The sequence below is a fragment of the Phodopus roborovskii genome, unplaced genomic scaffold (assembly GCF_943737965.1).
Source record: "Phodopus roborovskii unplaced genomic scaffold, PHOROB, whole genome shotgun sequence".
Classification (NCBI taxonomy): Eukaryota; Metazoa; Chordata; class Mammalia; order Rodentia; family Cricetidae; genus Phodopus; species Phodopus roborovskii.
Genome location: NW_026126469.1, coordinates 15813736 through 15827639, shown reverse-complemented (window position 1 = coordinate 15827639; position 13904 = coordinate 15813736).

Sequence of the window (13904 nt, the reverse complement as noted above, 5' to 3'; positions counted from 1 at the left end):
GGAACACACGCAACACAAGCCACTCCTCTCGAGGAAGAGGCTCACTGTTCCCTTCAAAGGCACAACCTCAGTGACTAGCAGACTTCCCTCCAGGCCCACCTTGAAAGGATTTTACCACCTCCCTGTTGGGGGACATTATCCAAACCATGCATGGAATGAGATAACATACATGGAATCCTTAGACTTCTGATGGCCTTACTAGTGATGTGGCAACTGCTCCTATGATAGTGTTAGCCGTCTCCCAGACTGGAGAGAGCAGAGGCAGGAAGACAATCAGGAGACAGTGACAAGCAGCATAACACTTGGCACATGTGAACACACACACACACACACACACACACACACACACACACACACACACGGAGAATAATTTATCGTGGGACTCTTAGATTCCCAGTCTTACTAACTAGTAAAGGCTTTTGATGGAAACATGAAAATCTAGGAGAGATCCTACTTTGAGGAGGTCAAAGCCACATTTTGGGTGGAGCACAGTGGCACATACATTGTCAGCTCATCACTCAGAAGGTAGAGGTAGGAGGTTCAGAAGTTCAAGGCTATCCTTAGATACACAGTAAGTTCCTGGTCATCCTAGACTACATGAGAAGTTGTCAAAAAAAAAAAAAAAAAAAAAAGCAAAAACTAGCTGACAACATATTGGGAAAGTGTGAATACAAAGAGGGAGCGAAGAGAAATAAGATGACTTTGAATTCACTTTTGTCTCTTTGGGGACCTTAGTTCTGTCACCAACTTCCCAGGTTGTCTTGGCCAAAGCTTCTTCCCTTATCTGGGCCTCAGTTTCCCCACAAGTCTAATGAAGCATTTTACATTTGTCATTCTCTCCCAGGCAAGTGTTCTCCAGTTTCACATGGAGCACTTTAACCCACCCTACCCCACCCTAAAACACACACCACATAGGACCATGCTGAGGTCTGGCTCTTAGAACCCCCTCTTCTTTCTTTGAGTGAGACCTTGCTGTGATTCCCAGATTGGCCTCAAATTCCTGGGCTCCAGTAATAACTGTCCTGCCTCAGCCTCCTCAGTACTCGGATTACTGTAGAGTAGTACCACAATGCCTGGCCTCCTGGGGATTCGTTTTGAAATCTGAGGTGGGCAATGGACAGAGCCAGCTATATAGAAGAGTCCACCCCATTTCACATTCCTTTCTATGTGGCACCTCATTCTCTGCAGCAATGCCCTCTGCAAGGTGCTCCCAAGAGCCTTTCCCATGGAACTACCCCCTTTCAAAGGGAACTGAAACCATTAGAGTGTCAAGTGTGGTGCTGTTTGACTTGGCCTGACTGCCTTCCCTCAACTGGTTCCTGCAGAGGCTTTGTCTTTCCACTACCTCCTGGAAGAAAGGGAAGGTTGTTTTCAAAGTTCACTGCCCTTAACCCTGGCACCAGACATGCAGTTACAGTGAAACCAGAACCTTGGTGACCACAGCCCAGCAGAGCCTGTGTTTACCAAAGGGTGACGGGGTAGGGTGGGGTGGGGTAAGAGGAGGCAGGTGCACAAAGAGCCTCTTCCACAGCAGCTTGTGGAGCAACAGGCAGGCACCCCTGTCAGAAGAGCTGTGGTTTGAAATAGGACAGGATAAGAAGGGCCATGCTGGCATCCTGCAATCCTACAACTGAGGGGAGGTGGGACCATGCATTTGAGGCAAAATTAGGTTATATGGTGAAATCCTGCCTCAATATACATATGTGCACACATCAGAACAATGAAGGCAAGTATGAACATTTCATATGTTGATGATGCTTGCCAACCAACTGAGATGAAAGCCAGTGGCTGAGGAGACACTGTTTTTCAACCAAAAAGCTAGTTACATACATAGCTGAATGGTACTACAGAGACAAGATACTTTTTTACCCCTCTGTGCCCCCACCCTTTAGGTTACAAAAACTTTGAAAAATCAAAAACGTGTACCAGACAAACCCTATGAGCCAAACTACCTCTATCTTCATGGCATCACTGCCCTGGAAAGATCATCACAGATGTGTTTGTTGACCATTGATCTTCCTTCCTAGAAGGAGGAAGAGCCTGGGCAATGGGACCCTTACCTGAGTAGCCAGCCCCACCTCCCAAAAAGTTGTATACAATTCTGCCCTAATTGCACATGGCTGCAGAAAAGGGCTTTAACAGTTGCTATCAACTTGTGTGGTGTGACCCATTTGGGGATCGCATATCAGCTAGGCTGCATATCAGATACTTACATTATGATTCATAACAGCAGCTAAACTCCAGTTATGCAGTAGCAATGAAATAATTTTATGGTTAGGGATCACCACAACATAAGGAACTGTGTTAAAAGGGTCGAAGCATTAGGAAGGTTGAGAACCACTGGGCTGCATACAGGTATACAGGCTGGGAAGGACTGCAGGAGAATTGGCAATCATGCTCGGTGCAGACCTTCCAGTGTGACTGTCTTAAGTCCTTTCATGCTCCTGGCCACAACACCTCACTCACTGCTCTGTAAGGTAGCCTAATAAACTTACCTTTGCACCTTTGTTTGTCCATCTAGGGAGTGGGGTAGTTGTTGTTTACCATCTCCACCAAGGAAGGGATTTTAACAATGAAACTAACTCTAAGATGTAGTTATTGGTAGTCATTTGCTATTACATCCCTGAGTTTGGTACCCAACCAACACTCTAAAGGTTGAAGCAGATGGATCAGGAGTTTAAGATTACCTTCAGTTTCATGTCACAAATAATAGGCTAGTCTGAACTACATGGGACCTAGTCCCCCAAAGCAAGGGGGTGTGGAGAGATGGTTCACTGAGTGGTTAAGAAAACTTATTCCTCCTCCAGATTATCTGGGTTTGGTTCCCAACACGCTCATCAGATGGCTCACAACTATCTGTACTTCCAGTTCCAAAGAATATGATGCTCTTTGGCATCTACCAGCAGCTGCACACAAGTTATGTACACAACAGCACACACACATAAACATAAATAAGGAGGTTGTGTTAGTCAGGGTTCTGTAGAAGAACAAAATTTATAAAATTAATCTATATATAGAAAGGGAATTTATGGCCAAGTGCTAGAACACACCTATTATCTCAGCACTTGAGAGGCAGAGGCAGGTAGATCTCTGTGAGTTTGAGGCCAGCCTGGTCTACATACAACTTGAGTTCCAGGACAGCCAGGTCTATACAGAGAAACCCTGTCTTAAGAAACAAAAACAAAAAACAAACAAACAAAAAAACAAATACAAAAAAAAGGTGGGTGGGTATTAGAATACTTTCCAGGCTGTGGTCCAACTATTCTAACAATGTCTGACCACTGGACATCTCACCTGCTATTCAGTATATACCAGAATCCTGAAGAATTAGGCCCTAATGCCAGTGAATTAATGGATTTGGTAATGAGAATGAGAACAAGCAGGCAAAGAGAGCAATCTTCCTTCTTCCGTGTCCTTTATATAGGCTGCCAGCAGAAGGTGTGGCCCAGGTTAAAGGTGGATCTTCCCACCTCAAAAGATCCATATTAAAAGTGGACCTTTCCACTACAAATTACTTAAGAAAAAAGTCCAGCTGGGCGTTGATGGTGCACACCTTTAGTCCCAGCACTTGGGAGGTAGAGGCTGGTGGATCTCTGAGAGTTTGAGGCCAGCCTGGGCTACAGAGCTAGTTCCAGAACAGGCTGTAAAACAATACAGAGAAACCCTATCTTGAAAAGAAAAAAAAAATTCCCCCTCACAGGTGTACCCACCCACTTGGGATTTAGTTAATTTCAGATCAAGTTGAACACCAAGAATAACCACCACAGAGGTCTTAACAAAATAGCAACAACAACAAAACATCTCCAAAATGGATCAGCAGCTTAAGTACTGGCAACATGAGCCTGGTGAGCCAAATTTGATCCCTGGGACCCACCCAGAAGAAGGAGAGAACTGACTCTGCAAAGTTGTCCTCTGTCCTCTCCATGTACACCAAAGCACATGCTTATCCACACACATAATAATGATGATAATTATATTTTAAAACACAGATTAGACTAAAAAATCTTATTTTCTTTTAAAATTTTTGTTTGTTATTAAGTGCGGAGGGGATCTGTGGAGATTACAAGATTGCCCACCATGCCCAGTTCCTGCCTGTGTTTCATTTGCAGAGCATGTCCTGGTTTCTCCGAGAGCAGTTGATGAGTCAGGTGCTCAAATCTTCAAGCACTTGAAAAGATGAACTCGGTGAAACCTAGCATAGAAGGCAGTATAGGGAGGATGGATACAAGAGCACCCAGTGTTCACAGATGCAGGTGGTGGCTGCTGGGGCAGCTGGAGATGCTGGAGACACTGGGGCCCTGGAAACAAGGTGCAGCCTCCAGGGAGGGTGACCTGGCATAAAAGCAGGGCAGCACGTGTGTCTGTCCTTCTGCTTCTTCTGTTTTTAATTAATTAACTAGTTAATTAATTAATCAGGTTTTGGTTTTTAGAGACAAAGTTTTACTATGTAGCTTCTGGCCGTCCTGGAACTCGCTGTGGAGACCAGACTGGCCTCAAACTCACAGAGATCCAAATGCCTCTGCCTCCCAAGTGCTGCGATTTAAGGCATGGGCCATCACAGCAGGCCTCTTCATCCTCTTCTTCTTTTTTAATATACTTATTTTTTAATTTTATGTAAATTGATGCTTTTCCTGTGTGTATTTCTGTGTGAGGGTGTTAGATTCCTGGAACTGGAGTTACAAACAGTTGTGAGTTGCCACATGTATGAATTGCCTTGTGGGTGCTGGGAATTGATTCCAGGTTCTCTAGAAGAGCAGCCACTCTTAACCACTGAGCCATCTCTCCATCCCACTGTTCTGCTTCTTAAGGAAGTGCACTGGGGCAGAGTGTATCCTTACTCATTCACATTCACTCATTCACATTTACAGGTACCTGCTTTGCTTCATGCCACAGAACCCTTGCACAGAGAGCACATAGGACTGGATAGAGATCCATGATTAACCCTAGGGTTAACCAGAACCAGCTGAGCTTGTGTGAGGGTTCTCATGGTTTGGATTGGAGCCAGAAGGCTCCTGCATTGAACACTTGGTTTCCAGTGTAATGATCAGAGATGGGATTTGGTAAAAGTGATGAGAACATGAAGGCTCCAACCTAAGCAAGGGTTTCTCCACTGATGGGTTTAATGATACTGTTGATAAGTGGTGGAAACTAAAAACTAGAGCTTGGCCAGAGGAGCTGGGCTGCTGAGGTCTGCTTTGAAGGCTAGATCTCTTCTGTGGCCCTCTCCTGATGCTGGCTACCATTAAGCGAGCCACTGTGCCTTTTACCTGGCCTCCACAATGGCCAAATGACCACGAACTGACTCCATGCTATGAGCTACAAGAACTCTCTCCTCTTTGTTTTTCTCAAGAATTTTGTCATAGCAACAAAACAGTGCTGGGGGGCACAGAACTAGGAGATACATTCTGAGTGGAAGTGAGGTCCTTCACTCAACAACATCTTCTATATATAGTTCTAGGCATGAGGGACAACGTGGTGGACAAAAAAAATGTCCTTATTAGCATTAAAAAGGGGGGAGGAGATGGACAATAAATAAACTACTGTCCTTTATATGGAAAATGAGAATAATGCTACAGAGAGAAGGAAATTAGGACATGGGGCTGGGGCTTGCCCAGAGAAAGGGCTGCAATTTAGTATGTTAGCAAGAGATCATTGAATGGGTAATGGTTAAGAAAAGTCTGAAAAGGGCTGGAGAGTTGGCTCAGCAGTTAAGAACATTTGCTGCTCTTGCAGAGGACCTCAACTTGGTTCCCAGCACTCACATGGCAGCTCACAACCATCAATAACTGTAGTTCCAGGGGATCCAATACCCTCTTTTGGACTCTTCAGACATTGGAAACATATGGTACACAGACATATATGCATGCAAACACTTATATACACAAATAAAATATTTTTTCTTTATTTTTATTTTATGCGTATGGACATTTGGTTGCATGTGTGTGTCTGTCTGCACATCTGCACACCATAGATATGCAGTGCCCTTGGAGGACAAAAGAGGGTGTCTGATCCAATTGGAACTGGAGTTACAGAGAGTTCTGACCATCAGGTTAGTGCTGGGTCCTCTGGAAGAGCAGCCAGTGATCTTAGCCACTGAGCCATCTCTCCAGCTCAAATAAAACATTTAAAAGAGGGAAGATCTGAAAGGAGTAGAGGAGCCCCAGCACTATGCCTGCCTGCCTGCTGCTATGCTCCCTGTGGCAATCATCATGGACTCACACTTTGAAACTGTAAGTAAGCCCCAATTAAATGCTTTCTTTTATAAGTTGCCTTTGTCATGATGTTTTCATAGCATAGAACTAAGACATTCCCCATGAACTACTGGTGAAGTCCCCTAAAAATAACTCAGGCTATTTTTATTGCTCTTGGTTACCATCAAAGCTAGATGGTAAGATCCTACTATGTTGTCAACACAACACCCTTTGGGTTCAGGACACATAAAAATGAAGCTGGAACTGACCTGGAAACCTCTTCACTTCTGACTAGCTCTCAAAGTGCCAGAAGGTGCTATACAGATCACTGGGAGAGTAAGCCATTAATGTGATCCATTGGTGGTAAATCCTGCATGCTGCAATACCAGCCTGCCAGGTAAGGTGTACCCATTGGTAAAATAGTGGCACAGGAGCCAGGTGGTGGTAATGCACACCTTTAATCCCAGCACTTAGGAGGCAAAGGCAGGTGGATCTCTGTGAGTTCGAGGCTAACCTGGTCTACAGAGAGAGAGTTCCAGGACAGCTAGGGCTGTTAAACAGAGAAACCAGGCCTTAAAAGAAAAACAAATCCAAAACCAAAAAATAGTGGCACAGGGCTATCGGGGTAACCAGCTGCTTTTGGATTGGATTTGAGTTGTTCACTTACTTGAATGGATATTATGGCACAGTATCCCCTACAGCTCCCAAGCATCTTTTTTTTTTTTTTTCCATTTTTTGAGATAGGGTTTCTCTGTATAGTTTTGTAGACTAGGCTGGCCTTGAATCCACAGAGTTCTCCCTGCCTCTGCCTCCCAAGTGCTGGGATTAAAAGTGTGTGCCACCACCACCAATAATCTTTCTTAAAGGTAAAAATAATTGGGACTGGAGAGGTGGCTCAGTGGTTAAGACCACCCACTGTTCTTGCAGAGGACCCAACTTCCATTCCCAGTACCCACATTCAGTGTTAATCCCACAGGGTCAGAACAAGACCACTACAGAAATTTGGAAACAAATTTGATGAAGCTTTAATGAAATACTGAGGATGATGAACTCTGGACAGGTCCATTCGGGGGTTCCATAAAATGCCACCTACAAAGTCATGCACATCCTGCATTCATCCAGTTGGGGGCAAGCATACATCCTGATGCTCTTCCTGCCTACATACCTCCCACTTGCATCTGGTGCAGTTGGGTCAACCACTCTTGCTTAGAGAAGTGAAAACATGTGGCTTGTTATATAATATGAACTGCGGCCTCCAGCAGCTTAGGAAATATCTGTCCTGGGGCAACAGGCTTACAGGTTAGAGGCAATTTTGTTTTATGGATCTCTTAGGCACAGTAATTTATACTTAAAACATAACTTTGGCTCTAACAATAACTCCATCTCCAGTTGATCCTGAATCCTCTTCTGATCTTCACAGGCAGCAGGAAGCACACATGAAGCACACAGACATATATGAAGGCAGCTAGAAGTGTACGGGGTGGGGGTCTCTGTGACCACCAAGGCCAGCAGAGTGTCATACACTAGAGATAAGAAGGCAGTTTAGTTCAACACCAGGATTTAGTAGCCAGTGTTGGTTGGCTCATACTTTGAGAGTCTGACCCCTAGTAGTTTATTTTAGGAATACTGAAACACAGCACAAATTAAAAAAAAAAAAAAGTTTCCTGCTGATAATCCCACTTGCACAAAAAGCTTAAGACATGACTACATCTAAATTCTTGTACATCTAAAGTACAAGTGACATCTTCCATAAAGATAGGTTCTATAGATTAACTGAGGAAATGGACTCAAAGTAAACAATCTCATGATAAAGGTCTGGGGAAGGATGGTGTTACAGATTGAGACAGAGAAGCTCAAGATGAGGGTCTATAGGAGTTGAGCTTGTGGGTGTGGCCTGACCAAACAGATTGTGAAAGGGTCACCAGGCTATTACCCATATCCATTCCCAAACCCTGTTTAACATTCCTGGTTTCCCTAGTGTTTACCTGTGAGTATAAAGACCTACATCCCTCCTACAGGAATGGCGTACACACTTGGAAAGCAGAGGCAGGCAGATCTCTATGAGTTCAAGACTAGCTTGGTTTACATATGAAGTTTCAGGCCAGCCAGGGCTACATAGTAAGACCCTGTCTCAAATATAAAACATACAGGAAAGCAATGCACTCATCCATATAAATAAAAATAAATCTATAATAATAATAATAATAATAATAATAATAATAATAATAATAAATGTGGGTCTTAGGGGGATGGCTCACCAGATAAAGTGCTTGCCATACAAGCATGAGGAGCTAAGTTTGAATCCCCAGAACCCACATAAAAGCAGGACACATAGCAGGAATACCTGTAATCAGGCGTAAACAATATACAAACACACACACAAACTAATACAAGAATAAGAAAATTCAAGGTAGGGGTGTGGCTCAGTTTTTAGAATGCTTGTATGGATAAGGCTCTGGGTTCCTGAGTTCTAGAATTAAGATGCACAACACCATGCTCAGTTTATATGTAGTACTTTCCCAACTGAAGTAAATCCTAGCCCAGCTTGTGCCTTCCTAGTAACATAAGAATTTATCTAATTAACTTCTAATTAACTTCTTGGCAGTTGATAGTTGATATAGTTGATTTTAGTACTCCTTCATAATTCTTTATTTTTCCTTTTTTTTTTTTTTTTTTTTTTTTTTTTTTGTTTGTTTGTTATTTGAGACAGGGTTCTCTGGCTGGTCTGGGCTGTCCTACGTCTAGCTCTGTAGACCAGGCCAATCTTGAACTCACAGAGATCTGCCTGCCTTTGCTTCCTGAGTGCTGGGATTAAAGATGTGCCCCATCTTTTCCTTCTTTACAAATATACAACTAAATACTTGTATGATTTCTTACCATATAGGTGCAATCCAAATTTCACTCAAATTTTGCTGAATGTGTTTGGAACTTAAGGTGCCCCCTTCATTACAAATGATATTGAGATAATGGTTTCTGTGTAAGAAGCATTTTTTCTGTTTGGATTCTGATACAGGACAGTAATTAGGACAAATTCCTCTGAAGAGACAGCATGCACCCAGCATAGCTCACCCAGCTATGAACAAGGCACTCACTCATGTTTGGATTCATAAATCTGCAGCACGGAAATGGCAATGTTTCCTGGGTATCTACCTTATGCTATTAATAAATGCTTTGCACAACTAGATAACTAGGGTGAAGTAGGGCCTGTTGGGACAGGAGGCTCCAAAGTTGAAGGTTGGCTCACACAATTCATCTCGACCCTCTTTCAAAATAAAAAGCTGGCAAAGGTCTAGTATGGAGCTCAGTGGTGAAATGCTTGCTTAGCATGCACAAAGCCCCATAACATCCAACCCACCGTGTTGCAAATCATCACTGTTACTGCTACCACCCTCACTATCATCAAGTCTGGGGTGGGCATTAGGGGATGTGGCTCCCTGGGAGCATTTACCTAGTATTCACAAGGCTCTGGCTTTGGTCTCTAACATGCACACACACAATCTAGAGCAGAGAAAATTAAAAAAAGAAACCTCGGTGTGTGTGGGTGTGTGTGTGTACATAAGTGCACATACACATTTGAGTGTGGAGACCAAAGTACAGCCTTTAGTGTCATTCCTCAGGTGCCATCCACTTTTGAGACATGGCTTCTCATTGGTCAGGAACTTACCAATTAGTTTCTGCTACAGGCTAGGCAGTTCCTGTCTCCCCAGGGCCAGGATTACAAAATTAATACCACCATGCCTGTCTTTTCATGTGGGTTCTGGGAATTGAACTCAAGTCTTTGTGCTTGCAAGACAAGCACTTTATTGACTGAAGCTTTCTCTTTAGTCCCCTAAAGAACTATGATACAGGAACTTTGTATGTGAGGGAGCTGAGTAAAGAAATTGCCTACATGATCACATTATTAGGGGAAGGTTTTTATTGTGAATAAGAGAGAGAAAACACCCAGAGGCATCTGGAAGAGTCCAGAGCAGAGAAAAAGAAAAACACACTAGACATGGCCAGTGCTAAGGAAGTAGGAGATGGAAAAGAATAGTGGAGAAAGGATGATTGCAAGAGATAGAAGATAGAACAAAGCAAGAGAGCAAGATGAGAGAGAGGTGAACAAATCACATGGATTATAAGGACGAATAGCTGGGGGTAGGGAAGGGTCAGGATGCTACTGTGGAATGTATAACAGGCACTTTACACACAGGGGGAGTCTGGTGGCCAGTGTGAACTTGGATAAGCTGTTAGGCACCATAGGTAGCCATATGTCCCTTCAACTGGAGCTAAAGAAAATGACTCTTTCTGGTAGACAGGAGATGATTTCACAAGTTCCTGAGGAATGCCAGCTTTTATCTAAAAGCCAGAATCCTATAGTCCAGCTTGAGCTCATTTCTGAATATACAGACAACCTGAGTCCTAATAAATAATAATATAAATTATATTAGTAAATGGTCACTCACTGTTTTGATCTACTGAGACTTTTCATGTGTTTGTTTTTGTTTTTTGAGAAAGGCTTTCTCTCAGTAGACCAGGCTGGCCTTGAGCTCACAGAGATCCACCTGTCTCTGTTGTGATTAAAGGCATGCACCACTACCACCTGTCTAGAAGAGACTTTGGGAGAGAAGACACTTGCACCCAGGACTCAAGCAGTTTAAATGTCTTTCAAGACTGCCTGTGCTGGGGGTGGGCTGACCCTCTAACCCTATAACAGAGAGAAAAGAAAATAGCAAACAACTAAGGCTGTCAAATTGCCTTTAGTCCTTGAGAACAGCTTGAAGGTAACCATTTCCATTGTTTACCCTGTAGCACAAAAATGTCTGCATTAGGAAGGAGAAGCTGAAAATTCATTCTTAGAGGGAAAACTACCCAGGGCTCTCAGTGAGAACTCCAGCATGATAGTTTCGGCTGGGATTCCCCAGCCATTTCTGATGGATGTTGTAAGCCCTTGGTTCAAGGTTGATAATTAATCTTGCTTGCTCTCAGTTGGGCTACTCCAGTCCAGAAGTGGGAGGTGAAGCCTTTGAAGCCAAAGATACAGGTGTTTGTGAGCCACTTGATGGAGTGTGAGGATGGAACTCTGGTCTTTCCATAGAACAAGAAGTGTTCCTGCTGCTGAGCTTTTCCAGTTCCTTTACCATCTTCAGAGTGGCTACTACCTGCTGCTTATTGTCCTGGGTGCTGGGATAAAGGACTGAGTGGATAAAGTTCCTACCTTCTTGAAGGTTGTTACCAGAGTCATATTTTCTGTCTGACCTCTGACTATTATATGCAAGGCATTGTTATGCAGTGTGTGTGGGTGTAAAAAGATGAATTCCATTCTCACTGACTTCTTTATATTTTTTTCTTTTATTAGTATTGTGTGTGCACACAATATATGTGTAGGGACCAAGGGAAATCTACTGTGTGGCTCAGCTGGGATAGTCAGTTGCACCTGGCATATTAAGGTGTTTTCAATGCAAGATATTTCAAGTTTACCAACAGATTTATCATTACATACTGCAGCATAAACTCGGGAGCAACCATATTCCAAAACAAGCCAAAAGGGCTGGAGAGATGGCTCAGAACACTTGGTGTTCTTGCATAGAGCTGGGTTCAGTTCCAGGTGACAGCTCACAACTGTCTCTAACTTCAGTTCTGTCTGTAATCTCAATTCCAGAAGACATAATACCATGGACACCTGCATGCATGTGTTACACATTACAGACACTCAGGCCTACAAACATACACATAAACGACAAACTAATATTATAATTTTATTTAAATTTTCCTTTAAATAAAGGCAATTTAGGGCTAGAGCTCTAGATCAGTGGGTAGAGTGTTGGTCTGGCATGTATTAGGTTCAACCCATTGTTGTAATTTAAGAAAAGCAGCGAATGAGAGAAAGACCATGCAACAGTGTTCAAGCAGAGGTGTTTTTGTTTTTTTTGTTTGTTTGTTTGTTTGTTTTTGTTTTTTGTAATTAGAGAAAGGGGTCATAAAAAGGGGAAGGGGGGAGACAAGCCTGTGGGGACAGGAGCAGCAGGAGAGAGGAAAGAGGGGCAGAGAGAGAGAGAGAGAGAGAGAGAGAGAGAGAGAGAGAGAGAGAGAGAGAGAGAGAGAGAGAGGAACAGACAAGGAAAGAGAGGCGGATGGGAGGTGGGCAGGGTCCTTTTAAAACTGAACACAGTGAATATGCACAGGTGGTGCTCTTAGTGGTAGCAGCTCTGAGGGCGTATTCTGCCAGGACCCCCATGGGCAGGCCAGTACAGATGCTTGAACACTAACACCCAGAGCACTAGAAAATACAATTGGCCATGCATTTGCTAAGCATAATGGCACACACTTACTACCCTAGCACTCAGCATTAAGGCAGAAAGACTTCAAGGCTAGCCTGAGCAACATATTAAGACAAAAAATCTTGGTGATTCATGACTGATCCCAGTACCTGGAAGGTAGAGACAGGAGGATCAGGAGTTCAATGCTAACCTCAGCTACATCATGTGTTGTTCAAGGCCAGCCTCAGCTACATGGTGAGTTTGAGGCCAAACTGAGTTTCAGGAGAACTTGCCTCTAAATAAATGAATGGATAGATGGTCTTTAAAGCATGATGTCCCATGTGTATAATCTCATCACTGGAGAGGCTGAGACAGAAGACTCTCAAGTTTCAGTCTAGCCTGGGCTATACAGTGTAACCCTGTTCCCTCCTCCCTTTCCTTTTTCTTCCTGGTCTTTTGAGCAAGCTCAAAGGTGAATAACAAACTTGTAGTTCAGTTCCAAGAGGTTTCACCTAGGTTTTCTTGGCTGCTAATGTGAACTATTTAAGTCCATTTTAGGACTACAGTGGTAAAGACCATGTAGCATGGAGCTAACACAGTGAGTTCTCCACCTTAGAGCCTGGCTTGCTTTCCTTTGGTGGTAGCAGCTGTTGTGGAGTTTGCAGAACCTTGAGCTATTTGGATTCTGCTTCCTCCACTGGATTAGATTACAGGTAAAGCCAAACTGGAGGCACATTTTGGACAGGCTCACTTTTGAAATGTGTACGAAATTCTTTGGAAGTGGGACTCCCACAGCACAGCTGGCAGCCGGTATTGCTTTAACTTACTCTGTGGAGGCATCATTGCTTTGAGAGAAAAAAAAGTAAATAAGAGTAAATGCCCCCCTTCCTCCCCTAACCTACAAGGAAGTAACTGCCTTAAGCAAACAGAAGCTAACAGCCTTCTGGCTATCCAGATCTTGAGATAGTGACTTGGGTTACAGCAATGACAATCTACCTACCTGAATGTGGCATTCAGGCTCCCATCTACCCTTCTAATTCTTCCCATAAACAATCTTTTTTCAGAAGTAGGAAGTTAAAGAAAATTCAGGGGACCCCCCCCAAGGCTGGAGGCCGAGCTTGCCCCATGTTTGATCTAGAAGCCAGAGCTGCCAGCTCTGAAAATAGGCTGGGGGTGGTTGGCAGTCCCTCAGAGGCTCCTAGGAAGTAGCTACAAAGGTCAGGGGAAGTTTTTAACTACTGACTATACAGGAGGCCAGTGAATGACAGGCTTGGAGGAGCTTCTTTGGAATGCGTAATAGGCACTTGGAACAACAGCCCTGCCAGGGTACAGGATGACAGGTGTTGAGATGCCAGCCTAGTGCCTCAGTCCCGGGGAAGAGTTGGCTTTGCCTTGCTGTGCAAAAGGCCCCTCTTTAGGCAGGAGACTCATCCAGCAGGACTGCTGATGATCATGGGAGATGTCCCACACTAGC